Source organism: Oncorhynchus masou, chromosome 21 (assembly GCF_036934945.1).
Source record: "Oncorhynchus masou masou isolate Uvic2021 chromosome 21, UVic_Omas_1.1, whole genome shotgun sequence".
NCBI classification, from domain to species: domain Eukaryota; kingdom Metazoa; phylum Chordata; class Actinopteri; order Salmoniformes; family Salmonidae; genus Oncorhynchus; species Oncorhynchus masou.
In genome coordinates, this window is record NC_088232.1 from 4,614,587 (window position 1) to 4,642,330 (window position 27,744).

The window sequence follows — 27,744 nt, forward strand, 5'->3', positions numbered from 1 at the left end:
GCTGCTTAAACAGCTGCATCACAGCAGTCCACAATGCTCTTGTAAGCACGGAGAGTACTTGATGACACTATATAAATGGAGACAGTGCATTTAAAAAAATCATAGCCCTAAACTTAACCACTCTGAATGCAAACCAGTTGTTTATGTTTAAACCCTGTAACCACATGGAATTAATGGGTCAAAATCAAAAATCTACGTTAATCCAATTACGTCAAATCCTGAAGTGAAACTATGAGATCAGGTTGCAGCGAGATATCGATAGGGAGGGTTGAGGGTGAGGGAAAGAGAGCGAGGTGATGAAGATAGATGGACAGAAATAGGGAGCGTGTGTGTGTGTGTGAGAGAGAGAGAGAGAGAGAGAGAGAGAGAGAGAGAGAGAGAGAGAGAGAGAGAGAGAGAGAGAGAGAGAGAGAGAGAGAGAGAGAGAGAGAGAGAGAGAGAGAGAGAGAGAGAGAGAGAGAGAGAGAGAGAAAAAAAAAAGGCCTGGGCAGGCTGTTGACATTGACTTGTCCTAACACTTCACCAGTCATGTGAGAGATGCTCTTGCAGGAGGGAAAGAGAGGAGGGGTTACAGAGCTGCCTCACAGCTACAAATACACAGTCATTCTGTGTGTGTCATGTGCATATAGCTGTGTATACTGTACCATTACCTACTGCACTATACATGTGTCTAATGTCTGGTCATATGTTTGTACCAGTATGTATATACTTAGGCTACTTATTTGAGTGCATCTGATCTACCTTTTTGAAAATACAGGCTGAGGTCTTTGCCCTGTGACCTATGGTCAGTAACTCCGTTCTGGGCAGGAGGACAGGCAGGCGTGAAGCCGTGCCTCTCGCTGTGTCTCTGCCCCTGTCTGGGACCCCAGAGGTCTTGTGCGAAGCTGTAGGCAGCTCTGCTCCATCCCTGGATCTGGGCAGCCCCAGAGGCACAGCTTCTGGGATCAGCAATGGCACACGTGTCACTTCCACATGTCACTGTGTGTCTCTCTGTCCGTCCACCCGTCTGTTCCTCAGTTTGACTTATCTCTTATTTTCTGTTGATGGGGAACAGGGAATAAATCTGCATGCTCTTGTTTGGAAAATCAGAAATGTCCCCCCAGGTGTGTGTGTGTGTGTGTGTGTTAATGTGTGGTAGTGAGGGAGGAACAAGGTGAGGGAGGGGGATAGAGAGATGAAGTGCTTTGATGATGTTGATGTGTCTTCTATCTCACAGTTGGTATGAATGATTTCTGTGTGATTGGACCGTATCTCAAACACCAGGGGTTCTTTATTCTACTTTCACACTTATGTATTTATCAATCTATCTCCTCTTTCAGCCAGAGCCCATCTATGTCTATTTACCGGCATTGCATAGCACTTTTTTCTTGATTAGGCTGTTAAAATCAGTGTATGGACGTGTCCTTTTATTCTGAATAGAGTGTACGGAATGATTGATATCGGAGTGTACGAAATGATTGATATCCATAATTGTGAGGCTTTAGACCGGAGAGAGAACAATGTTACAGATAATGGCTTTTAATAGTGCTAACTTGTTGAGAATAGAGTGCTCTCTGAAAAGACTAAATATGATTTGTTTGGTTTCTCAGAGCAATTGAGCAATAATTGAAATACTGGCGCTGGCCTAGAAAGAAATAAACAAAGTTGACATAAGAATTCTGAAATAATTAACGCTAGATATGAATTCCAGATTTTGGGATACGTGCTGCAATATTTATTTTCTATCTGCGTTAGTTCCACTAGTTATACTTGTGTTTTTAGTTTTGTTGTGAAATTATTCACACAATAGCAGTTACCATTCATTCAGTATGTCCATTAAACAGACAAAAACGGACTTCAAAGGTAAAGTGGGCATTGAATTAAATCCCCAATCAATGTGAAAAACATTCGACTAGCTTCAAACGTTTCAGATTGAGTGGGCCTGCTGTGAAAATGCTAACTGCTATGCCGCAGTTCTCCCCGTGGTTGGCAGCACAGTCGTAGCAGCGCGATGTCCATTGTGCCCTGCTTCCCAAAGACATGTCCTTTCTACGGGTTTGTCCCTCAGATTAGTGTCAGCTAAATGAAAAATACATAAAGAGAAAGACAAGAAAAAGAAAAGACTTTTATAACTCAGAGCAAAAAGAATGACTTGAGTACGAGCTAACGGCTATATTGTATTGTACAGTCCTTACATTGCATCCTCTTGTATTCCTTGCTTCCCAAAATAGTTTTTTTTTTTTTTCATTTTTTGTAACAAATGATGTAATTTTTTTTTTTGCGTAATAATGTCCTGCCTTTTAACCTATCACCTCGACACTGCAGGGTGGGGCTATTTTCAGTCCGGCCATTACTTTGAATCCAACCTGTGTTTAAACCTTTAAACCTGAAATAGGTCCTTTCAAGGCAAGACCATGTTTCGTATAAGGAGACGTGAGAGAGGTTGAGATGTTACAATCAAATCATGTCATGACCACTGCACCACGCTCACATGCACTAGCTCTCCACCACGCCGCCATGGCAACCAGAAACACATGGCATGCTTCCTTTGGTTTTGGTGCAAGGCAGTACCACCCTCCCACCGGCTTCCACTTCACTCCACCCAACCCCAACCAGGGAGGGACTAGGGATATTGAGCTGTGTACGTCTATCTACTGCACTTGTTAACCGCCCGGCAACCGGCCATGCACCCAGTCTGAGGTGAGGTATCAGAGGAGGGCAACGAGGGCAAAGCTTGTTAAAAGTTCATCCCTTATGCTTGGCTTGTAACAGGTTGTGTGTCTGGGTGTAAGTCTGTCTCAACAGGGTTTTTAGTTTAATGAGATTCAGTCAAATGTTTTTCAAATCAGGAAAAGACAGACACGGGTATGTGGACTCAGAGGTGGGGCTCAGTGGCAAGGCCGAACGGCAGTTGCAACATTACTGTTTCAACTCTAACTTGACCCTTATTAAAATAATGACTCTGCCCCTGAGCTTGTTTGTCTGATTTTGTACAGTTAAAAATAAAGAGGCAGAAGTTCAATTACTGGTAGAACAGGTGGACTGTCTGATATTTGGCTCTTTCCCAGGTCATTATATTGTGGAGAGAGGGTCAAAGAACAATACTGGTGAAACCATATTTGGTCATCTCAAAATGTGTGTTTGGTTTGGTTAGTTGCAAGAAATTTTGGTCTCTATTAAATATTTGTGGGCTTTATACACTGAGTGTAAAAAACATTAGGAACACTTTCCTAATATTTAGTTGCACCCCCTTTTGCCCTCAGAACAGCCTCCTGTTGGGGCATGGACTCTACAAGGTGTTGAAAGCGTTCCACAGGGATGTTGGCCCACGTTGACCCCAATGCTTCCCACAGTTGTGTCAAGTTGGCTGGATGTCCTTTGGGTGGTGGACCATTCTTGATACACACGGCTGAGCGTGTAAAAGCCAGCAGCGTTGCAGTTCTTCACACACTCAAACCGGTGCGCCTGGCACCTACTACCATACCCTATTAAAATTACACTTAAAGCCTTTGTGTTGCCTATTCACCCTTTGAATTTTTTATGTTACCTTTATTTAACTAGGCAGGTCAGTTAAGAACAAATTCTTATTAACAATGACGGCCAACCCCGGCCACACCTGGATGACGCTGGGACAATTGTGCGCCGCCCTAAGGGACCCCCAAACACGGCCGGATGTGATGCAGCCAGGATTCGAACCAGGTACTGTAGTGACGCCTCTTGCACCGAGAGCCCCAATGGCACACATACACAATCCATGTCTCAAGGCTTAAACATCCTTCTTTAACGTGTCTCCTCCCCTTCATCTATACTGATTGAAGTGGATTTAACAAGTGACATCAATAAGGGATCCTACATTTCACCTGGATTCACCTGGTCAGTCTATGTCATGGAAAGAGCAGGTGATCATAATGTTATATACACTTAGTGTATGTCAAAGGCTGTAAAATATGTGCATATTTTCAGTTTCAGTCAACTGTTTGACCCAGACATGACCTCCTGACATTTGACTATTAACATAGGTATCAAAGCCAAAGCAAAAGAACATGTGCAACTATGGGCTGCATCTGCATGTTGGCAGGAATAGAAAAACAGTCAGATTATAGTCATTATTTTTTCTTTCTAGTGGGGTGGCTGGCTGCAATATATGTTCAAATATAATGCTCTCTTTGTCCTCAGTTTCATCTTGTAATATTGCTGGAAAAAGTACACAATCGGTTATTACTGTACCTGGCACCAAAATGGTACAGTACTGCTTGTTTGACGGAATTCCAAATCATTTTACCATGCCATCTCTAATCAGGCCTAATTATGGCAACCTACTTTTACAAATATGTAACCGTAAAATAAAACAACAAAATGATGCATTTCTTAACAAGTCATAACAACTGATGTAGGCTGCAAGCTGCTCTGTGCTAAACAAATAACCCTACGCCTATACACCATCCTCTCCAAATCGAAGCCCTAAATCCATTATCTGAGTGTGCAGCCTAATCAGTACCAACGCAGACATCTTCATCTGCTTGGACATCCGTCGAGGAGTCATTTATCACACCGTGACGCAACTCATGGATGCCCCTTACATTATTATCATATAGTGCTAGATATACATACTGATTGGACGCAGCAGGGGGAACACTGGGTCTTTACATCGACTGACTGCGAGAAGGGGGAGACGCTCCATCGCGCGCAGGACAACAATATCTATCGAGACCCGGAGACCTCTCCGTTCTTTTGAAAATACAAAATAGCCACATTGCTTGTACCGTTGGCGCTTGGAAGAGTGTGAGAGAGTGGCTTTCTTTTGCTCGTTTTGTTCACGTCAAGGGGACTGAAGTTTACGGAGGCAGTGGTTCTCTCGGTGCAAATAGGCTACAACAATCGTAACTCGATCTCCCCCCGTTTTGTGTCGTCTGTGGTTGGTAGGGTCCTCAGTAGTTACACATGTGTGGTTGTCACTGCTGGACGGTGTCATGCTCGAATCCTCTGCTTCTTGCACTGCGCTGTCCTCTTCTGTTGAGTGATCAGACAGTCTTCACTGTTGTTCCCGGGCAGTGAATACCTGTCAACACCCCGTCGGCGACATTGGTATGTTTTATATTTCCATTGAGCTACGGGACTATCCTATCGTTTTGAAATAGCTGGAGTGAGAGTTGTGTTTGCCAGAACCTTTGTTTTACCACCGACTTTTCCATTCAGAAAACAGCGACGAATTGCCTAGAAGTTGGAGCATCGTTTGGTGAAGTTTTGATCCACCGGTACTGAACAACAATGGGATTCTAATCGGACAAATCCACGCCAGGTAGGGCCCTAAACTGTACTGTCCTGTTGTAATTTATTTATTTTAATATTATCCAAATGATAAACACATTTATTAGCCGGGTATTGGTATGGCTGGTGTTTACTTCCTGTGAGAGTTGATGAATTACGCGCGATTCGTGTTTTACAAGCGCTTGACATGAAAGGTGCCATAGAAAAAAATCCCATTTAAAATTTTGAGGTACCGTTCGTAGCGTCTATGTCTGTTGTGTGTTGTGAAACTTCCGAACTACCTTGATCAGGATAAACTGGCGTATGTGCATGTTATTTGATGACGCATTGTTGGACACATTAAAATAGTTCACCTGGTATCTGCACACGTGCTTAAAATAAGCAACAATTTATATATATATATATATATATAAATTGCCATTTGATTGCGTACAGCTGAAGGCCTACAGTAATTTTATGTTGTATTTAATCCATCCACACAACTATATGTCAGTTATTTAAAAAAATGTATTCAGTTCTCTGACATTGTTGCGATTTCGCAAATTTGGGGGACATTTCTGCCTATTATGAGTGCCATTGTTGTTGCTCGTGTAGATGTATTTAGTCCTTTAATTGTTCTGCCAGTGTTCGTTTGTATCAGGTGCTCTTTGGCGACACGGGCACAGGTCGATAATCAGACAAATGCATAAAATGGAAAAAAAAAAAATACATCGTTGTCTTCCTTCTCTACAAGGGCGACACATACATAATATGTTGCTCCACTATGTTATTAATACGCTGTATCATTACGGTTTATCTAGGACCTTTCAAAACACATGACAGAACACTGTAAAGCTTTCAGTTTGTCATCATTTCTGGGCATACGGTGCTGGTTATCAATAACGTGTATTGGTTTATAATAAGGGACTGGCTTCTTCCACTCACTGGGTCCTTAAAGCTGTAGCCTGACAGATTTATCCCCATATACGTAGTTTTAGGGCTTTATTCAATGTGTATCGCTGAAGCGTTACAGATTGCAGATATACATATACATATCATTTACATTGAGCCAACATATCCCGCGTTTACCATGAATGCAGTCTATGCGACCGCGGGAACATTGCCTCTCATTTTCAATTGCGCTATAAAGCGGCTCTTCGGCGTTACGGGTTGAATATAGACCCTAGTCTTTATCCAACGGGGATGCCAACAATGCGATATAATAGAATACGCTACCGGTATACCAAAATATTTGAAAAGCTTCCAGGTCACATCCATTTTAAAAAGGACTATGAATCATGTCGTTGTCCCTTAGATAGATATGGTGCAGAGTGTGTAGTGTGTGATTTGGCTCACTTCTTTACCCTGTGCCCTCCTTTTCCCCGGAGGCACTGAGCCTGGAGGTCCCTTTAGCCTACAGCAGAAATAAAATGTTCCGTAATTCGTTCATTTTAATATAACCCCCAGGTTAGGTTATTTTAAGATATGGGGTGAAACATTGTTTAAGGGTTTATATTGGTTAAAGAAACAGCAGGCCTGCAACAATTATTTATTAGACAGTCAATAGATACTTTATTGAACATCAGAAACACCAGTTTAAATGTGTAATGCTATGAAACATTTTGTAGTTATTTCAGTACATAGGGACTGTTTTCAGTTTTTCTTAAAGGTCAGCACTACCACTTTACAGTTGAAGATTATTTCATTGAAAGGGTGCATATGGTTATGTTGCATCTTGTTCTCAGAATCAGCACACCACCGTTAGTCAGTAGCATTATTTATTTATCATTGATTGTGTGTTTGTTTTACTCCATGTGTAACTCTGTGTCGTTGTATGTGTCGAACTGCTTTGCTTTATCTTGGCCAGGTCGCAGTTGTAAATGAGAACTTGTTCTCAAATGGCCTTCCTGGCTAAATAAAGGTGAAATATATATTTTTATTTTTTTAAAGTAGAAATAGAGGGACATACACACTAGTATTTTTAATGAAAACATTTCATATAATTCAACATAACATAATTCCTTTTTTCTAAACGTGGTAAAATTAGATTGCGCTCTTGTAAAAAAAATGTTTTATTTATTTTTAGAATCCATTTATAGTGGTTGACTCCAGTAGGTTCAGACCAGTGCCCTCTAAACAGCCTGGACATGGTGCAGACAGCCAGTGTAGGTAAAACAAAGAGCCGAGGTATCTTCATGTTCTGTAATTGTGTCTGAAAAATGAGACGGAAGATAGAGGCCTGACGAAAGATTCCTGGATCCTCTTAAATAGGCTTTTGTTTAAACAGGGACTGGGTCTTATGGAGTTGAACCAGGCTATAATGTGGCACTGCACAGAGAGATTTGATACACAGTTAAACTATTATAGTTCAGTCTTGTGTGTTTCTCAGAGAGAGAAAGAGGCCAGATATTTGTTCTGCTCTGTTCAAGCTGTCTCTCATTTTTACTCAAGTATTGTACATCTTTTATGGTATTTTTACTCTATTTTCTCAAATGATTGTGCTCACTTTCATTGTGCGAGGAAGTTTTATGTTCTTTTTGATAGCTTAACTTTGGTTTGTAGCCAGCCGGTCTTCTGAGCAGGCACAGGGAGCCTGCCGGTCTTCTGGGTAGGCACAGGGAGCCAGCCGGTCTTCTGGGTAGGCACAGGGAGCCAGCCGGTCTTCTGGGTAGGCACAGGGAGCCAGCCGGTCTTCTGAGCAGGCACAGGGAGCCTGCCGGTCTTCTGGGTAGGCACAGGGAGCCAGCCGGTCTTCTGGGTAGGCACAGGGAGCCAGCCGGTCTTCTGAGCAGGCACAGGGAGCCTGCCGGTCTTCTGAGCAGGCACAGGTAGCCTGCCGGTTTTCTGAGCAGGCACAGGTAGCCTGCCGGTCTTCTGAGCAGGCACAGGGAGCCTGCCGGTCTTCTTAGTTGGCACAGGGAGCCAGCCGGTCTTCTGAGCAGGCACAGGGAGCCAGCCGGTCTTCTGAGCAGGCACAGGGAGCCTGCCGGTCTTCTGAGCAGGCACAGGGAGCCTGCCGGTCTTCTGAGCAGGCACAGGGAGCCAGCCGGTCTTCTGAGCAGGCACAGGGAGCCAGCCGGTCTTCTGAGCAGGCACAGGGAGCCAGCCGGTCTTCTGAGCAGGCACAGGGAGCCAGCCGGTCTTCTGAGCGGGCACAGGGAGCCAGCCGGTCTTCTGAGCAGGCACAGGGAGCCAGCCGGTCTTCTGAGCAGGCACAGGGAGCCAGCCGGTCTTCTGAGCAGGCACAGGGAGCCAGCCCGGCCCACCCTGCCAAGGGGAACAGTATGAATAGGCTAGGCTAGGTAATCAAGAACCACAATGAAAGATATTTAATTGCCTTTTAGTGAGGAAATTGCTGCATTTAAATTCCCGCCCTAAACAATAACTTTTAAGACCAATATTTTGAAGGTAATAAGCAAAACCCAAAAGTTAGTTTGTGAAAAATGAAAAATACATTTCTATTATTTAGGTCTAGATGTGAGGATCAGAACATGATGTATTTGACACACCATCTTTGCAGAAGGTTTTATCTTTATGAAACGCCCCTGGTTGGCCTGAATCAGACAAAGGTTTCTATCGCTGTGGGTGGAGGGTGATGGAGAGGGATGATGTGGGGATGGAGCAGGGTAAGGTTGAGTGAGACAGGATGGAGCGGGTGAGGTGGAGTGAGACGGGATGGAGCGGGTGAGGTGGAGTGAGACGGGATGGAGCGGGGTGAAGTTAGATGAGATGGGATAGAGCGGGTGAGGTGGAGTGAGATGGGATGGAGCGGGTGAGGTGGAGTGAGATGGGATAGAGCAGGGTGAGGTGGAGTGAGATGGGATGGAGCGGGTGAGGTGGAGTGAGATGGGATGGAGCGGGTGAGGTGGAGTGAGATGGGATGGAGCGGGTGAGGTGGAGTGGGACAGGATGGAGCGGGGTGAAGTTGGGTGAGATGGGATAGAGCGGGTGAGGTGGAGTGAGATGGGATGGAGCAGGGTGAGGTGGAGTGAGATGGGATGGAGCGGGGTGAAGTTGGGTGAGATGGGATAGAGCGGGTGAAGTTGGGTGAGATGGGATAGAGCGGGTGAGGTGGAGTGAGATGGGATGGAGCAGGGTGAGGTGGAGTGAGATGGGATGGAGCAGGGTGAGGTGGAGTGAGATGGGATGGAGTGGGTGAGGTGGAGTGGAGCGGGGTGGGGTGGAGCGGGGTGAGGTGGAGTGAGACGGGATGGAGCGGGGTGAGGTGGAGTGAGACAGGATAGAGCGGGGTGAGGTGAGATGGGATGGAGCGGGGTGAGGTGGGGTGAGATGGGATGGAGCGGGGTGAGGTGGGGTGAGATGGGATGGAGCGGGGTGAGGTGGGGTGAGATGGGATGGAGCGGGGTGAGGTGGGGTGAGATGGGATGGAGCGGGGTGAGGTGGGGTGAGACGGGATGGAGCGGGGTGAGGTGTAGTGAGACGGGATGGAGCGGGGTGAGGTGTAGTGAGACGGGATGGAGCAGGGTGAGGTGGAGTGAGACAGGATGGAGCAGGGTGAGGTGGAGTGAGTGAGATGGGATGGAGTGGGTGAGGTGGAGTGGAGCGGGGTGGGGTGGAGCGGGGTGAGGTGGAGTGAGACGGGATGGGGCGGGTGAGGTTGGATGGGATGGAGCGGGGTGAGGTGGAGTGAGACAGGATAGAGCGGGTGAGGTGGAGTGAGATGGGATGGAGCGGATAAGGTTGGATGGGATGGAGCGGGTGAGGTGGAGTGAGACAGGATAGAGCGGGTGAGGTGGAGTGAGACAGGATGGAGCAGGGTGAGGTGGAGTGAGACAGGATGGAGCAGGGTGAGGTGGAGTGAGACGGGATAGAGCAGGGTGAGGTGGAGTGGAGCGGGGTGAGGTGGAGTGAGACGGGATGGAGCAGGGTGAGGTGGAGTGGAGCGGGGTGAGGTGGAGTGAGACGGTATGGAGCGGGGTGAGGTGGGGTGAGATGGGATGGAGCGGGTGAGGTGGAGTGAGACAGGATGGAGCAGGGTGAGGTGGAGTGAGACGGGATGGAGCAGGGTGAGGTGGAGTGAGACGGGATGGAGCGGGTGAGGTGGGGTGAGATGGAGCGGGTGAGGTGGAGTGAGACGGGATGGAGCAGGGTGAGGTGGAGTGAGACGGGATGGAGCAGGGTGAGGTGGAGTGGAGCGGGTCAAATTCATTTGAAAGTGCAGTCGTAATCAATTTCTGACATAGTTCGGTGCACTAGGGGACGTCGATCTCCCATGTCCAAAACAAATCTGATTTTATTAGTTCACATTAACTCTCAGATGATTGATGGGATCACTTTGGAGATCTGAGGTTTCATTTGTTACTCATACGTAGCCAGTGATTTTTTTTTTAAAACCTCATGGCGGTGCCTTTGGTGGCGGTTGTGCGGGTTACTTTGGAAGGAGAGAAGGCATCATTTGTTACTATAATGATGTTAAAAAAAAGTCCCGTTTGGCCGTCGTGATCCTCACTCTAAATCCATGCCCAGGTGTGACCGGTTGAAAGACGGTTGCCACTTGTCATTCTGATCACATCAACAGTGTGTGTTCTTATTCAGGACTCGCCGTTACTTCCCTGTGTGCACCAGATGGTTTATTCTGTGTAAATATAGCCTCTAATTAATTTTTCAGTGACATATTGAAGTGTTAATTCTGTCAAATGTGCCTTTGCTTCATTAATACTATCAGATCAATGCCGTTTGAACAGAAGACCCGGTACTTCACCTCAGAGGCTTGCCAAACGATAGGGCAAGAGAGATACGTTGAGGCCTGTAGAAGAGAATGCCTCCTCTCCTTAGACAGACGGTGGCAGTGGGAAAGGAACCATGAAAACTGAAGCGAGGCCAAGGTAGAGCGCCAGATGTATAGAAGAGAAGGGAGTAAGGGAATAGCCACCAAGGGCATACACAAGGCTGATTCACCAGCAGCTTGTTAAGTGTGGTGCGTGAGCAGTGCAGCAGAGGAGAGGAGTGGCGGCACCGAGCGCCACACTCTGCCTGGAATAGCGTGTTTCATTGGAGCAGGGCTCATTGCAGCCCAGCCATGCTGAAACGGGGGAGGGTCGGGGGTGAGGAGGAGGGGAGGGAGGGAGGGAGGAGGAGATGGGGTTAGAGGAGAGGCTCCCTTCCGCCACGGGCAAGCAGTGCACAGTGCACACCAGCCCCAGCCAAGCTCCCGAGCAGCTCCCAGCTCACTGAGTTGAGTGCACTTGTGAAGTGGTGGCGTGGTGGGACAAGGAGAGAGAAATGGGGGACAGCTCCTCTGTCTGTCTGGGACTTTGTCAATCACAACATATCACAGGGAGAGATTGGAGAGGGGAAAGGTGAATGTTTGTGATTTATTTCATACACACACATGCGCCCCCCCCCCGCCACAAACACACACACAAACACTCCCTCCCCCTACACACATAAAAACTCCCCGACACATCCCCGCCTGCCGTCCCCCCACCCTCCCTCCCACTCTTCGAGGGAGGCGATTTGTTATGATAGCAGCATGTGAACCTTAATGAAAGGCAGCTGTGTGTGGGGATGTTATTCTGGCCCAGTGAACCCCCCCCCCCCACACACACACACACTCCCCAATACACCTGCTAAAACACTCAGGCTGTATTGATGCATTTATGTATTGCTCTGTTGCGAGTCCGTTGGCGATGGCTGCTGATGCAATGAACAGCACTGCAGAGAGTCAACGTATTATTAGAATGGAAACCTCTCTGTGTGTCTCTGTAATGATGCACACACACCACACACACACACACACACACACACACACACACACACACACACACACACCACACACACACACCACACACACACACCACACACACCGCACACCACACGCACACACACACACACACGCACGCACGCACGCATGCACACACACGCACGCACGCACGCACGCACGCACGCACGCACGCACGCACGCACGCACGCACGCACGCACACACACACACACACACACACACACACACACACACACACACACACACACACACACACACACACACACACACACACACACACACCCAGGCCCTTTGTATGTTTTCGATTTTAATTTCCCTTTTTAAGAACATGTTCTCCCTCTCCACCTCTCTTTATAGAATGTGAAGGTGCAGAGTACTTCAAAGGGATTAACACACACACACACACACAAATACACACACACACATGAATACAAACACACACATGAATACAAACACACACACATACACACATATACACATACACACACATACACACACACTATTTAAGCTTAGAGTGGTTTTATTGGCTCTATCGTTTTTCCCCGTGTCAAACTCCAACCGCCTTCAGATTTATTTTGCCCTTCCTAACATCAGCCAATTGTCTTTCCCTATGAACCTCACTAAAATATTAATGGACTCCTCCCTTTCCAGGCACTACAGGCTATGATGGCATTATGTCAGCGTCTAAAATGATGATGGATTGCTCTGTTGTTGTTGCCATCTCTGGTACATGTAGGCTCACTGTAAACACATGTTGTTTCACAATAACTCAAAATGTAGGATAATTTTTTGGGATCTCTGGTACATGTAGGCTCACTGTAAACACACGTTGTTTCACAATATCTAAATATGTAGGATCATTTTTGGGGGCTCTGGTACATGTAGGCCCACTGTAAACTGGTTTCACTGTGGATTTATGTGGTTGGTTGGACAATTATAGTTTGACAAGAACTTTTGTGTGTAAAATATGGTTCAAAAAATATGTTTCTTCCAGATGTTTGCTGAATCTCTTGTGTTAGTTGGAACCATATGGTTTGATGTGAAATTAACATGTGGTCTGTGAACTGACAATGAATAGAGATCTGGAGGTGTGAATGTGTGTTTGGTGCGAAAACAAAAATAAAATATGTACTCTTTCCGTTGGCTCGACAATACTCAATCCCACTCGCTCTGTCCCTTAATTTGATGGTGTTTGGAACACAACATCCTGGTTCTCCCTTGCAGAATGCCTGCTTTGGTGCTTACTAACAAAGTGTTGCAAAATGCTATTTTCAGGTAACGACCTGCTTAAAAATATTTAAAAATCCAATTTCATAAATCACTTTTTCAATACAAACTCATTGATGAAAAACCTGTAACAGAATATTCGACATGCGATACAGATCTTAAGACACTACTTATTGACATATTATGTCAGTGGACCATCCACGTACCTACACCCAATGGCCATATTGACACACGTTATAGGAACGCTCAACTGGAGTTGAGACATTGACCCTCGGCAGTGAGCGGTCTCTGCCAGTTACTTGCTTTGATGGGGATGTAATGAAGTGTGTGTGAGTGTGTGTCTGGATGCCAGTGGGGGCAGGATGGGGCTGCCCCGAATCCGACCCCTGGATCATTTGTCCTGAACCTTCCCCGTTTTCCTTCCTCCACACAAGTCACGTCTCACCTCTGGCTCCCCAAACGTCTCACCTCCAGCTCCCCAAACGTCTCACCTCCAGCTCCCCAAACGTCTCACCTCGGGCTCTCCACACGTCTCACCTCCGGCTCTCCACGCATCTCACCTCCAGCTCCCCAAACGTCTCACCTCCAGCACTCCACACATCTCACCTCCGGCTCTCCACACGTCTCACCTCCAGCTCCCCAAACGTCTCACCTCCGGCTCCCCAAACGTCTCACCTCCAGCTCTCCACACGTCTCACCTCCGGCTCTCCACACGTCTCACCTCCGGCTCTCCACACGTCTCACCTCAGGCTCTCCACACGTCTCACCTCCGGCTCTCCAAACGTCTCACCTCCGGCTCTCCACACGTCTCACCTCCGACTCTCCAAACGTCTCACCTCCGGCTCTCCACACGTCTCAACTCGGGCTCTCCACACGTCTCACCTCCAGCTCTCCACACGTCTCACCTCCAGCTCTCCACACGTCTCACCTCCAGCTCTCCACACGTCTCACCTCCGGCTCTCCACACGTCTCACCTCCGGCTCTCCACACGTCTCACCTCAGGCTCTCCACACGTCTCACCTCCAGCTCTCCACACGTCTCACCTCCAGCTCTCCACACGTCTCACCTCCAGCTCTCCACACGTCTCACCTCCGACTCTCCACACGTCTCACCTCCGACTCTCCACACGTCTCACCTCCAGCTCTCCACACGTCTCACCTCCGGCTCTCCACACGTCTCACCTCCAGCTCTCCACACGTCTCACCTCCGGCTCTCCACACGTCTCACCTCCGCTGGGGAGACATTGTATGCATTGTGTGTCGCTCCACTGTGTGTGTGTGTGTGTGTGTGTGTGTGTGTCGCTCCACTGTGTGTGTGTGTGTGTCGCTCCACTGTGTGTGTGTGTATTGCTCCACTGTGTGTGTGTATTGCTCCACTGTGTGTGTGTATTTCTCCACTGTGTGTGTGTATTGCTCCACTGTGTGTGTGTATTGCTCCACTGTGTGTGTGTGTGTCTCTCCACTGTGTGTGTGTGTGTCGCTCCACTGTGTGTGTGTGTGAGTCGCTCCACATTTACATTTAAGTCATTTAGCAGACGCTCTTATCCAGAGCGACTTACAAATTGGACTGTGTGTGTGTGTGTGTTTGTGTGTGTCACTCCACTGTGTGTGTGTGTGTGTCACTCCACTGTGTGTGTGTGTGTATTGCTCCACTGTGTGTGTGTGTGTGTCGCTCCACTGTGTGTGTGTGTGTCACTCCACTGTGTGTGTGTATTGCTCCACTGTGTGTGTGTGTGTGTGTCGCTCCACTGTGTGTGTGTGTGTCACTCCACTGTGTGTGTGTGTGTGTCGCTCCACTGTGTGTGTGTGTGTGTCGCTCCACTGTGTGTGTGTGTGTGTCGCTCCACTGTGTGTGTGTGTCGCTCCACTGTGTGTGTGTGTGTGTCACTCCACTGTGTGTGTGTGTGTGTGTGTGTGTGTGTGTGTGTGTGTGTGTGTGTGTGTGTGTGTGTGTGTGTGTGTGTGTGTGTGTGTGTGTGTGTGTGTGTGTGTCACTCCACTGTGTGTGTGTGTGTGTCACTCCACTGTGTGTGTGTGTGTGTCACTCCACTGTGTGTGTGTGTGTGTCACTCCACTGTGTGTGTGTGTGTGTGTGTGTCACTCCACTGTTTGTGTGTGTTTGTGTCCCTCCACTGCTCTGTTGCTTCAGGGTTGGTGATGAGTTGTGTCTGCCAAATGGGCCAACACACCGGTCTGGTCTCCTGGTTGTGTGTGCGTTCATGAGTAACATCCGTGAGAGCGCGAGTTCCGCCATTATTAATTGACCCTCCAGCATCAAGCAAATGTACCATTCCCCAGCTGTTGCATTTATAAATCCCAATGGTTAAAGATGTACAAGATGTACATCCTTTACTGAAAGGTCTAGTGGTGTATCTCTCCCAAGTGTCTGAGATGTACAGTAAGATAAACATTAATCATAATTAGAATAATAATAGAAAAATGTAAAGGAATTTCTTTGTTTTTTTGTGTTATGGTTGAAGGGATGTTTCTTTGTCAGCTTTGTCTGTGTTCTAAAGAGCTGGTATGGCTTCGCTAGTATGGCTTTTTAGACCTCTCAATGATTGGCTCCTGTATTTTCGTGACGGATGTTTCCTCATAGCACGGTATGTGAAGTGTGCTTTCCTCACACCGCCCTGCTCCATTCGCTTACCATGCTCCCTCCGTAACCATTTCTGATTGGCTGCTGGTGTGGGGCCTGCCCAATGTTCCGTCAGGCGTGTAGGGTACGTCAGCTCAACACCATGTGACCTAGCCCCTATTCTGCCGTACCTGTTTAAAATGTGGGCGCTGCTCGTTCACAGAGGAACCCGGCTGAGCAACTTGTGTACAGTCACAGGAGTACTGTACTGAATATGAGTAGCCTACAGTCACAGGAGTACTGTACTGAATATGAGTAGCCTACAGTCACAGGAGTACTGTACTGAATATGAGTAGCCTACAGTCACAGGAGTACTGTACTGAATATGAGTAGCCTACAGTCACAGGAGTACTGTACTGAATATGAGTAGCCTACAGTCACAGGAGTACTGTACTGAATATGAGTAGCCTACAGTCACAGGAGTACTGTACTGAATATGAGTAGCCTACAGTCACAGGAGTACTGTACTGAATATGAGTAGCCTACAGTCACAGGAGTACTGTACTGAATATGAGTAGCCTACAGTCACAGGAGTACTGTACTGAATATGAGTAGCCTACAGTCACAGGAGTACTGTACTGAATATGAGTAGCCTACAGTCACATGGGTTCTGTACTGAATATGAGTAGCCTACAGTCACAGGAGTACTGTACTGAATATGAGTAGCCTACAGTCACAGGAGTACTGTACTGAATATGAGTAGCCTACAGTCACAGGAGTACTGTACTGAATATGAGTAGCCTACAGTCACAGGAGTACTGTACTGAATATGAGTAGCCTACAGTCACAGGAGTACTGTACTGAATATGAGTAGCCTACAGTCACAGGAGTACTGTACTGAATATGAGTAGCCTACAGTCACAGGAGTACTGTACTGAATATGAGTAGCCTACAGTCACAGGAGTACTGTACTGAATATGAGTAGCCTACAGTCACAGGAGTACTGTACTGAATATGAGTAGCCTACAGTCACAGGAGTACTGTACTGAATATGAGTAGCCTACAGTCACAGGAGTACTGTACTGAATATGAGTAGCCTACAGTCACATGGGTTCTGTACTGAATATGAGTAGCCTACAGTCACAGGAGTACTGTACTGAATATGAGTAGCCTACAGTCACAGGAGTACTGTACTGAATATGAGTAGCCTACAGTCACAGGAGTACTGTACTGAATATGAGTAGCCTACAGTCACAGGAGTACTGTACTGAATATGAGTAGCCTACAGTCACAGGAGTACTGTACTGAATATGAGTAGCCTACAGTCACAGGAGTACTGTACTGAATATGAGTAGCCTACAGTCACAGGAGTACTGTACTGAATATGAGTAGCCTACAGTCACAGGAGTACTGTACTGAATATGAGTAGCCTACAGTCACAGGAGTACTGTACTGAATATGAGTAGCCTACAGTCACAGGAGTACTGTACTGAATATGAGTAGCCTACAGTCACAGGAGTACTGTACTGAATATGAGTAGCCTACAGTCACAGGAGTACTGTACTGAATATGAGTAGCCTACAGTCACAGGAGTACTGTACTGAATATGAGTAGCCTACAGTCACAGGAGTACTGTACTGAATATGAGTAGCCTACAGTCACAGGAGTACTGTACTGAATATGAGTAGCCTACAGTCACAGGAGTACTGTACTGAATATGAGTAGCCTACAGTCACAGGAGTACTGTACTGAATATGAGTAGCCTACAGTCACAGGAGTACTGTACTGAATATGAGTAGCCTACAGTCACATGGGTTCTGTACTGAATATGAGTAGCCTACAGTCACAGGAGTACTGTACTGAATATGAGTAGCCTACAGTCACAGGAGTACTGTACTGAATATGAGTAGCCTACAGTCACAGGAGTACTGTACTGAATATGAGTAGCCTACAGTCACAGGAGTACTGTACTGAATATGAGTAGCCTACAGTCACAGGAGTACTGTACTGAATATGAGTAGCCTACAGTCACAGGAGTACTGTACTGAATATGAGTAGCCTACAGTCACAGGAGTACTGTACTGAATATGAGTAGCCTACAGTCACAGGAGTACTGTACTGAATATGAGTAGCCTACAGTCACAGGAGTACTGTACTGAATATGAGTAGCCTACAGTCACAGGAGTACTGTACTGAATATGAGTAGCCTACAGTCTTGGCAATACTGTATATGAAAAAACTATCTGTGAGTGACTGATTAAAAAACGCTTTGGACAAGAGCTCAGCTTGAAGGTAATGTAGTGATTATTCTCTCTGTAATTTGAATGTAATGTCTTAGTTTCAGACACCAGACACTCCGCACGTTCTTTGATTTTTAAGGTGTTATTGATTTGAATGTGTTCAGGTAGGCTAAACGAATTGACGATAATATCGTATTTAAAAAATAGGCCCGAGAAATTCCTCTGACATTCAGTCATTGAAAATGGCGATTTCCCTTTCAGCACGGCTGATATTACAGTGGTCTTGTGGAGACCTGATGCTTTGAAGCGTAGCTGCTTTTATTCATGCCTGCTTTTAATCTCTCTGAACTCTGACCTTTTCCTTTTCACAGCAGATATATGTTTGACCTGTGTGATTTCTTCTTCTCTGTGTTTTGTATGACCGCTGCAGTAAATAAACGGTTGGTCATGAACACAAATACGAACCGCGTTTCCCCCCATGGCGTTCTTACGGTCGGGGGGGTGGGGGGGGGGTAGTTCACAGAACGGTGAAGCAGACTTGTTTCTCGGTGAAGCAGTCTTGATCAAGCTATCATTCTTCTCTTTTCTTTGTGGCTGAGCCTGGGACTGATTCAGCCGTTCAGTTCAGTGAGAGCCAAGGCCGGAGCTGAGGCTAACCCACCCTCGCTTTTTGGAGAGAGATCAACATTCCTACAAAGTCCAGCTTTGTGACCAGAATGAGGTAGAGACTGAGACTGAGACGCTGTAACCTCTTAAAGCCGAGCCCGCCAGCCAGCCAGGGACAGATATGTTCATTAAAGCGACAACAGACTGGGGGGATTTCCCCCTTTTCTTTCTCACACACACAGCCCCCCCCCCCCTTACACACACACATACACACACACAGAACTTATCCACTGCATGTTTCTAGTGATGGGCATACAGTTACTTATTGAAAAATAATATATTGTATCGTTTTTGCAATATTGCAATATTATTTTTGCCGTAGTCGGCTGTACCTGCACCACAATTACAGTATTTTTCCTTCATGACTCGTTCTCCATCTCCTTTTTAAATAGTGAACCAACGTGTTTTCAGCACTTTTATTTCCCCGACTGACAAAAACTCATTTTCTCACGGTCTCTCGCCTCTCTGCAGCAGACATATAGTGAGCAATACGTTTGGAACAGCGAACGGTAATACATTTCGTATCGGCGTCTAAGTATCCTGATAGTATTGTACCGTGAGATCCCTGACAATTCCAAGCCCTACATGCTTCCTCAAGTGCTCCTTCCCTATTGTTGTTATAACGACCGACCACTACAGTTGAGCCAAAGTGATCATGGCAGGTGTAATTAGAGGATGTATCCCAAATGGCACCCTATTCCCTATGTAGAGCACTACCTTTCACTATAGGGCCCACAGGAGTGCACTACTGTATATAGGTGCTAGGGTGCCATTTGGGACCTAGAGAGAAGGATGTGGTCCTTTGCTCTCGTTGAGAATAAGTTGTTTATATATCTTCTTGGATTGGGTTGTTTTTTTAGCAATTACAGAGAAAATGGTTTTGAAAAGATTTATTTCGCAATTGTGTTTTGACTAGATTTGTGTGATTTAGGCTACATTTCAATTGTTTTGCTCAGCTGTTTTGGAGAGTGTGCATGGATTAAATGAATGAATCAGTTTTTATAAATAAAAAAATAAAAACACATATCTCTGTTGCAATCTTTGTTTTACAATTTGTAGTCTGCGGTAATTTATATTCGTTATTATTATTGAGAGAACTACAGAACTGTTTATATGGGTTCACATGAGCCCAGGTTTGTTAATGGCAATGGTAGGCATTTTTGGAGAGCTTTCATTTACGTGTGCTTGACTTCAGTTTATGGGCGCTTTCAGTTGGAATTCAACATCTCACACATTTTATCCGTTTGGAATTTTCTGCAGCACCACAAAGATATAGAATTGCACCCTTCCTCAAGTCTAGATGGGGTGGATTGGCACGCAGGTATCATTTTATGTCTGTGGCCAATGGTTTGGAAATGGGAATGAGGCTTTGCTTCTGATTGATCATAGGCAAATCAAATGTCACCTGGCTCGGAGTGGTGTGCGGCTCAAGTACTGAATTTGGCAAGGAGATTCTGCTGCTGTCGGTGAAAGAGGATGTGTGTGTGTGTGTGTGTGTGTGTGTGTGTGTGTGTGTGTGTGTGTGTGTGTGTGTGTGTGTGTGTGTGTGTGGATAAGAAGGGAAATAGAAAACGAAACGAACGACACTTGAAAGAAATAATGAAGGTTATTGAAACGGAGTGTAATACATCTTGCATATTGAGCCTCGCTACTTGTTAAATTGACAGGCCCTAACCAGAAACACATTTGCCTGATGGATGATTTGGTGCCGTCTAATGGCTACAAGCACTTGAAAAATGAAAACATCGACCCATCCGCTCCTCAAGTTTTCCATAGTCTTAATGAGAACGAGTGGTAAGGAAAGAGAGAAAGGTGAAGGGGGGAAATGAAAAAACAAACCACCTCTCAGCTAGGCTAACTCTGGTAGCTAGGCCACCTCTCAGCCAAGCTAACTCTGGTAGCTAGGCCACCTCTCAGCTAGGCTAACTCTGGTAGCTAGGCCACCTCTCAGCTAAGCTAACTCTGGTAGCTAGGCCACCTCTCAGCTAGGCTAACTCTGGTAGCTAGGCCACCTCTCAGCTAAGTTAACTCTGGTAGCTAGGCCACCTCTCAGCTAGGCTAACTCTGGTAGCTAGGCCACCTCTCAGCTAAGCTAACTCTGGTAGCTAGGCCACCTCTCAGCTAGGCTAACTCTGGTAGCTAGGCCACCTCTCAGCTAGGCTAACTCTGGTAGCTAGGCCACCTCTCAGCTAGGCTAACTCTGGTAGCTAGGCCACCTCTCAGCTAGGCTAACTCTGGTAGCTAGGCCACCTCTCAGCTAGGCTAACTCTGGTAGCTAGGCCACCTCTCAGCTAGGCTAACTCTGGTAGCTAGGCCACCTCTCAGCTAGCATAACTCTGGTAGCTAGGCCACCTCTCAGCTAAGCTAACTCTGGTAGCTAGGCTACATGTGTGTTTCAGTTCAATTTGAAATGTTGGACAGGTCTTGCAGTGGTATACTATAATAACATTATAGTATTTTTCAAAACCATACCTCCTTATCCCACCAATTCAGATGGAAAATAGTAAAATGCACCTTCCCCAACCATGTGTTATTATATTATACCACTGGGAGACCTGTATGGTTTTTGTTACAGACCCAAGTAATTGTATATATTGTCTCAATGTCCATTTGAACAACAAAATTGCCAACAAACAAAAAAATCCACCAATTTCTATTAATTTGATGGTGGCTTTGGGCGTTTAGGCTAGATACGAGGTAAGGGAGGGGAAATCATTGGAAGGATATGACCCTTAAGTTTGATAATAAACACACTTTTTTTGTCTTTTAAAATACATTTAGAAGTGACTTTCCTAAAACAGAAAATGTTGTCTATGCACAACCATATGGGAATTAGTTTTAAAGCCCACTGCTAGTTCCATTCCCCCCCAAAAGTTTAGATCAAACAATGGCTCCAAATCCCCTGGAATTGACTGTGTTGGTTTTGCTGAACATTTTTCTCTGTGTTCACGGTGGTTTTAATCTCGATGTCAAACACTTTGATAAAGCTGGGGGTTGTGTCCTTGATTGGTCATAGTTTTACGGAGGTTGTCTAGTGTGGGGACATGTCACACATTCGACAGACAAATATCCTACAGTAGATTGTGGTTTACACCTTGTAATAGTCCTGGGCCTATATTTGCTTTGAGATGTCCTTCCAGAATATTCTACAGTGCGTCTTAAGATATTGTTATAGAACTCGGCTTATTGATTTTGATATCTCCCATTCTGTCTTTACTTAATGCCACTCCCTGTAGAATGAGTGCCTGGCTGTTCTTATTGCCACATGTATCTTCCAGTTGATTGGCTCGGAGCAGAGGAGGGATCAGTTGATTGGCTCGGAGCAGCAGTGGACAGATTGAGTGAGTGTGAACGGCATAATGGTGTTTATGGAGAGATAGGCGATATGAGAGGGAGAAAGAGATGTTGACAGAGGGAAGTAGGCAGAGAGGGGGAGAGAAAGAGAGAGATAGGTGATATGCAGAGAGAGAAAGAGAAAGCGATGTTGAGAGAGGGAAGTAGGGAGAGAGAGAGAGAGATAGGTGATATGCAGAGAGAGACAGCTAGGGAGAGGGTGTTGAGAGAGAGGGAGAGTAGAGCTCCCGACTGACATGTGAGGAGGCCAGGCTGAATGTCACACACCTCGCCCCCTCTGTCTCGCCCACCTCTCAACCCGGCTGCACACATGACATGCGGCGTTCGTGCCACCCTGTTAATTAACCTGTAATATCTCAGAGCAGAGCCCAGCACCACAGTCTGTTCTCTCTCTACACAGCTCTATGTCTCTTTATCTCTCTCCATCGCTCTTGCTCCCTTTCTTTCTCGTGCCATCTCTCTATTTCTCTCTCTCCATCGATACCCCCCCCCCCCCCCTCCCTCCTCACCTGTCCATCTTCCCGTCTTGGCCCACTACTTTGGCTGAGGCCACTGGGAAAGCAGTAATGGCAGCTGCTGCGTCATATCAGGTGTGTGTTCGTGTGTGTGTGTGTGTAATTGTGTGTGTGTGCTTGTCTCTAAAGTGTATGTTGTGTGTGGCGGTGAGTATTGCCAACCTACCAGAGTCTAGTTTTTGTCTGCCCAAATTACCCCTGGTAGAGGTGTCATGGCAGCTTCCTATACAACCATTATCCCAGCATGCTCTCCATTACCTGCTCCAAAGTATGCTGCACACACACACTTTTCCCTACTCAAAGTCAAGCCAAGAGAGGGTGATGACTGCGTACCCCCCCCCCCCCACCCCCCACCGAAAGACCAATCACGGTGGGAGATAATTTGATCTGGCAGGCGTCAGGCAGAGAGAGGAGAGGAAGTACAAACTGCATCACGGTGTCTAGTGGTCGCTCGCGCTCATCATGGCTACCGGCTGAGCGAACGGAAGTGAAGGACAATGTTTTTTGATTTTATTATTGGCATGCCACAGATTTGCATTCTCCCACAAAGTGTATTCCAATGCAATTTAGACTGCGAGATGGAGGTGGTGCTGCAGGCTAGGTCAAGTGGTGTGTGTGTCTGACTCGTGGAGTGTTTGTGTGTGTGTGTGTGTGTGTGTGTGTGTGTGTGTGTGTGTGTGTGTGTGTGTGTGTGTGTGTGTGTGTGTGTGTGTGTGTGTGTGTGTGCGCGTGTGTGTGTACCTCAGTGATGTGGTGTCCACCTGTCCAGCGTCGCCTGCTGCTCTGAGACAGTTTGACTTTGTCCTCCTCCAGAAGGGTACAGTAGGGGATTGGCTGTCAACTGTCAATATCTTCTGGTCTACTTTCCTCTAAAACGGTCTAGTCTGTGGATTTAATTAAGCAAGGCATTTGTCAGGTTTCATCATCTTTACGTAGATGGGTTGTTGTTTTATATACATACCTCATGGCTTTTCTTATAGCTGTGCGTGTGTGTGTTCTCTGAATGTCTCTGTAGCTGATAGTCTGCCTTGGCCTGTAAGGCTTCAGTGGGGTGGAAACATTGGGACTCTCTCACAGAGGAGGGCCGCGTGGCTCGGTAGCTTTCAACACCATTTCATCATTGTGTCTCTTCCTCTGGGTCCAAGCATCTCGTCACTCTCTAGTCTCTCCAGACCTTCTTGGCTCATGCATGGATTCCTTTTCTCTCTTCTCTTCCCAGGCCTTGTTGACTGAGTCCCAAATGTCATCCTATTTTCCCTACATAGTGTACTACTTTTGGCCCTATAGGCTCTGGGCAAAAGTAGGTCTCACTGTTGACATGGTGACAGCAGATGCATAAGCTACAGGTGCTGGTTCTCTCTCTGTCTCTGTCTCTGTCTCTGTCTGTCTCGCTCTCTCTCTGTTTGTCTGTCTCTCGCTCTCGCTCTCGCTCTCGCTCTCTCTGTTTGTCTGTCTGTCTGTCTGTCTGTCTCTCTCTCGCTCTCGCTCTCTCTCGCTCTCTCTCTGTTTGTCTGTCTGTCTGTCTGTCTGTCTCTCTCTCTCGCTCTCTCTCGCTCTCTCTCTGTTTGTCTGTCTGTCTCTCTCTCTCTCTCTCTCTCTCTCTCTCTCTCTCTCTCTCTCTCTCTCTCTCTCTCTCTCTCTCTCGGGTATTTCTGGAGATAGAGAGAAAATAAATAACCCCCGTTGACTTTTCCTAAGTGTCCAAAACCGTCACTAATTCCACAGAAGAGTATATGATTATTGTTCATTTTCTTCCACACTTCTAAATTGCCCATAAATGAAGTGTTACCACCCATGGTGAGGAAGATAAGGTTTTAGTGACGTCTGTAAAGTAGAAAGTTACTCCTGTAAAATGTTCAGATATAGTCTGATTTAAACACTGCAGTAATCAGTACAAATGGTAAGTATTTCCTGTACTTGTTGTGGTTTGAACTGCCCCTGAGCCAAGTCACATTTTTCTGTGACTTAAATTGATCTGGCTCATTATTTTTGATAATACTACTAATTTGAAAAAGTAGGAGAGAAAGAAACCTGTTTTATTTATTTAAGTGGCCCTGCCTCTAGGTACATTTGAACTAAGGGTTATTACAGCCCTTCTGTAAATACAGGTGCGATTTTGTTCTAACCAAAACCCTCATCTGAAGTTTCCCTCAATATTATATGACCTACTTCTTCCTCTTTGTTTTGTCTTCCCTCTCAATGACCTTTTGATTGGAGACCGTAACGTTGGGTAGCAACCAAACCCACCGTGCAGATGATGTATGTTGTTGTCTCTTGTACCGTGAAAGAGTCCCACGGCGCTTTAAAATAGTGTTGACATCCACATTTTTCGGTTTGTTTTGGCTTGTGTTTTTTTCAACCCTCTGTCCCATGTGGAAGCACTGACATTTCCAACAAAATAAGCCGCAGAACACTTGAGCTCCCAGCATTGGCAATTACGGGAGTGGCTGTCACATCCGACACACACACACACACGCACGCACGCACACACACACACACACACTTCTCATCCATACCGGTTAAATTTAGTCTCTACCCTCGCTCCTTTCTAAATAGTTGACTAATCCTCTGTTTATGTCATCCACATACGTCCATCTCTCCTCTGCTTAGTGTCCTCCACTTCTAAACACAGTAGTCTCTTTAAACTCATTAGTCTTGTGCATTAAACACTCTACTCATGTAGCCTTACTCAAATCCATTTAACTTAGTGGACACACTTACTACTACTTACAGGCTCCCATGTCATCTGCACATCCCGCGGACCACCCATTGGTACATAATCAATCATCTGCATCTTTGGCTCTGGACGTGGCTTTGCATTCTGGGTGACAGAGTGTCCCTCATCTGAAGTGAGTTTACAGTAAGCAGCCGGGCTCCACCACTCCGGATCTGACTTTCTGCTTACACACACAGGGAGGTCAAGTGGGTGTTTCCTCCTTCCTGTCACGTTCTGACCTTAGTTCCTTTATTATGTCTTTGTGTTAGTTTGGTCGGGGCGTGAGTTGGGGTGGGTCGTCTATGTTCTTTTTTCTATGTAGTGTTTATGTGTTCGGCCTGGTATGGTTCTCAATCAGAGGCAGGTGTCGCTCGTTGTCCCTGATTGAGAATCATACTCAGGTAGCCTGTTTTCCCCATTTTAGTGGTGGGTGATTGTTTTCTGTCTCTGTGTCTTCACCAGACAGAACTGTTTTCGTTTCGTTCTCCTTGTTATTTTGTTTTTGGTGTTCAATGTTAATAAATGATCAACATGGACACGTACCACGCTGCATATTGGTCCGATCCTTCATCCTTCATACTGCTTCATACTGTTGTTACACTTCCTCTCTCCTCCTCTCTACCTTTTCGGATCCCTCACTGTCCCTACTCTGCCAAGCCTCTCCAAATGGATGTACTCCATTATCAAAATTCAATTTCTACTCCTATCGCCGGGCGAACGCACGCACGCACACACACACACACACACACACACACACACACACACACACACACACACACACACACACACACACACACACACACACACACACACACACACACACACACACACACACACACACACACACTGTGGTACATTAGATGAATCCTCCCAGCTCACCTCATCAGCGTCTGTTGTGGAAGAGCAAACAGCCGTAATTGTGTTAAGAGAGGAACGACCAGTGCATGACAAACGAGCGAAGGAGAGCTCCCACAGAGCAGAGCCCAGAGGCGCGATGTTGCACCAGCAGACTAACTTTGGCACCTTGAGGCAGACACTAGTGCAGGCAGGCCGGCCACAAACACATCACTCTGCACATTACCTCATCGTAACCCTACCGTTTATGATTGATTACCTTATGAGGTAAACGGATGATTGATTCTGCCCCAGACTTTCTGTTATAGTCATAAGGAAGTATTCTCCAGGTGGTTTAAGGCCCAATGTTGGGTTCTGAAACTCAGTTCCTTTGAAGATTTGCCACTTTTACGGTACCATCTTCCTTTCTCTTGAGATCATCAGATCACAGTGTAATAGCTGTCCCGTCCCCCCAAAAAGACCCAAAGTTTATTTTCTTCATTCCTTCACAGAGGTGGGACGGAGGCAGGCCCAAGGGCTTCGTGTAGGCCTATCATACCGTAGAAAAGTGTAGGAGAGAGTGCAGAATCTGCCTCCCAAATGGCACTCTATTACCTATTTAGTGCACTAGTAGTGACGAGTAGTGGCTAGCACTTTGGTAGGGAATAGGGTGCCATTTGGGACATATCTGGAGTATCCACTCGTTGAGTGTTAATCTTCTCTCTGCTTATGATTTCATGTTGGATTCACTGGTCTCCCAGGTATTTATTCAAGGGTATTTATCCTACAATGCTGTAGAGTAATGATCCTGCTTTCACCCTCATTTAATTTGAGGACATCCAATAAATGCCCGAGCCAGAAGTCTCCTCTTTTAAACACTCGGCGGGGCAGTCTATCTATCTCAGCAGATGCATAAGCTACAGGTGCTGGTCATCTTTCTCTCTCTCTCTCTCTCTCTCTCCCTCTCTCTCTCTCTGTCTCTGTCTCTGTCTCTGTCTCTCTCTCTCCCTCTCTCTCTCTCTGTCTCTGTCTCTGTCTCTGTCTCTCTCTCGCTCTCTCTCCCCCTCTCTCTCTCTCGCTCGCTCTCTCTCTTTCGCTCTCGCTCTCGCTCTCTCTCTCTCTCTCTCTCTGTCTCTGTCTCTGTCTCTCTCTCTGTCTCTCTCTCTATCCCTCTCTCTCTATCCCTCTCTCAGTCTCTGTCTCTCTCTATCCCTCTCTCTCTATCCCTCTCTCTCTATCCCTCTCTCTCTCTCTCTCTCTCTCTCTCTCTCTCTCTGTCTCTCTCTCTCTGTCTCTCTCTCTGTCTCTCTCTCTCTGTCTCTTTCTCTCTCTCTCTCTCTCTCTGTCTCTTTCTCTCTCTCTCTCTGTCTCTCTCTCTCTCTGTCTGTCTCTCTCTCTCTCTCTCATTAAACAAATCACAAAGAGGAGAACTAGTGGGTGGACAACCCCTCCTCTCGAACAGATCCCGTGTGAAAGCAGTATCCTTGAGTCCCGCCTTTACATTTAATTGTTTTTTCGTCCCAAGTTCCACACGCAAACCTGTTTGCCGTTAAGAGCTGTTTTGATAGCTGGGTTTGTCACCAGCTGTCTTGCCTGTGTATTTAGAAAAGAACATTCCTGTTATCCTGCCTAGCGTGACAGCGAGC

The 27,744-nt window shown here is 46.4% G+C and overlaps 1 protein-coding gene and 1 long non-coding RNA gene across 3 annotated transcripts in view; one reads left to right on the plus strand and one right to left on the minus strand.

The window, feature by feature from the left end:
• Positions 1-4,681: 4,681 nt before the first annotated feature.
• LOC135507602 (teneurin-3-like) overlaps positions 4,682-27,744 on the plus strand; it is a 462,717-nt gene continuing 439,654 nt past the window's right edge. For both annotated transcript variants that reach the window (XM_064927148.1, XM_064927149.1), the window contains exons 1-2: positions 4,682-5,064; positions 5,176-5,278. The gene's annotated coding sequence lies outside the window, so the exon portion shown is untranslated. The remainder of the gene's footprint in view (positions 5,065-5,175; positions 5,279-27,744) is intronic.
• LOC135507314 (uncharacterized) lies at positions 13,854-25,456 on the minus strand. The gene is made up of 3 exons (XR_010450642.1): positions 25,280-25,456; positions 23,290-23,432; positions 13,854-14,428 (listed from the first exon to the last, which is right to left on the minus strand). It is a non-coding gene; the product is annotated as an uncharacterized LOC135507314 (long non-coding RNA).